The sequence below is a fragment of the Octopus bimaculoides genome, chromosome 6 (assembly GCF_001194135.2).
Source record: "Octopus bimaculoides isolate UCB-OBI-ISO-001 chromosome 6, ASM119413v2, whole genome shotgun sequence".
Taxonomy (NCBI): Eukaryota; Metazoa; Mollusca; class Cephalopoda; order Octopoda; family Octopodidae; genus Octopus; species Octopus bimaculoides.
In genome coordinates this window covers 115,160,424-115,162,565 of record NC_068986.1, presented here as the reverse complement: position 1 = coordinate 115,162,565, position 2,142 = coordinate 115,160,424, and positions in this window count along the sequence as shown.

Genomic DNA, 2,142 nt, shown 5'->3' with positions numbered 1-2,142 from the left:
ACCATATGGGGTCTACCTCTAGCATAATGGATGTTCACTTAGTGGTCATCTCTGTTATATGTGTATATATATATATATATATATATATATATTGTTAGAGTTCAGGATGGTTATGTTTTTCCTTGCCAAATAAACATAAGCTCTATATATTAGTTCTCCACTCATTTTTATTATTGTTCTTGTTTCATCTTATGTCCATTGTCTGGAAATCTCTCGTCACATTCAGAGAACTGACTAAACAGAACAGGGGGATACACGCACGTGGATGGAAGAGTCACTGAAAACGTCACAGGTGTGTGACGAAAGATTTCCAGACAATGGACATGAGATAAAATAAGATCAATAATAAATGAGTGAAGAACGAATATACAGTGCATGTGTTTACTTGGCAAAAAAAAAAAAAAATGACCGTCCCGAAATATAATAATATCTGTTTCGACACACGACTTCACATTAGGATTCTTGCAACACACATTCATAACGTATATATATCTAAATACACACACACACACACACATACATTTATAATTTTGCTTTTCCTAGAATCATTATCTGTATGTATATAATATGCATACATAAGTACATACATGCATGCATATATACATACTTATGTGTGTGTGTCTCCAGCTGTATATTACGACATAGAATTATTTTAATACGCATTTAATACATGATATACATATCTGTGCTGTGTGTCTATATGTGTGTCACTATATTTATAAACACACACGCACGCACACAATATGTCCTGCATACTCCAGTGAAACAGCAATTTCTGAAATAAGAAGACAAAAGAGAGTGACACACAGACAGAGAGAAATATAGAAACAAAGAGAGAGAGAGTACAATGAAAACAATGGGAAGGAAATGTGTAGATGTCTGGGTGAGAAGTGTGTGTGTGTGTGTGTGTGTGTGTGTGTGTGTGTGTGTGTGTGTGTGTGTGTGTGTGTGTGTGTGTTAGGGAATGACTTGGTTGCATGTCCTATGCTTTCACTAAATGTTTCAGACACCAACGAAACGGTCGCAAATAGCCATTGTCCATCACACCTTTGGCCCATCCCATTCGTATCGTGGGGGATTATCCGCGATACGTTACCACGGTATGAGTCCTGTTCTCATTACGGTTGAGCAGGGTGAAATGAAATGGTTTATACACGGTCGCAGCGCGCCATCCGCTCGAGGAATCGAACCTAAGACCGTACAAACGCGAGGCCAACTTCCCTGATCACTTGGTCACACATAAATACACACTGAATTTTATTTAAAAGTGCGGCACTTTCAAATTTAGTACTCACCACAGAATCAAATAATGTCTGTCGGTGTGTGTGTGTGTGTGTGCGTGTGCGTTTATATGTGTGCGTGTGTAAGTGAACGGTGTATATATATGTACGTATGCATATTATGTGTGTATGGGTGTTTGTCTAATCGTATGTGTATGTATGTTTGTATGCATATGCATGTATGTGAGCGTGTGTGTGTGTTTGTGTGCGTATGTACATTTTTTTTTTTTAATCGGCAAAAATTTACAGAAATGGGTCAAGGGCTGAAAAATTTTCGTGCGCGCACACACATACACAACAACAGCGGGGGTACAGGGTGCGCACAATAACTATACTCTACATGATGGATTGAGTACTTTTTCTTCTGTGAAAAAAACGGCGCACGCATTTTCATATATATATGTATGTATGTATGCATGTATATATGCGTGTGTGTGAGTGTATCATATGGTATAATTATATATATACACATATATGTGTGTATCTATATATAATATGTATATATTTATACATGCATACATATACATATATACATGCATATACACATCCATCCATCCATTCATCCATCCATCCATACATACATACATACATACATACATACGTATGTAAAAATGTTTTAAGGTCGAGTTTTAATATAAACAATTTTATATTGAAGTGAAGAATTACTCAATACCATATTGTAGAGCATATATTTATCATACTTTTACAAGAGGGTGGTGGGGTGACTGTGACTTCGAAGTCGTCGTCAGACTGCTCAACGAAAGCTAGTAAGCCGCTATTCTTGTTTAAGTATAATATATAAAAGCATCATATATATATATATATATACATATATATATATATATATATATATATATATATA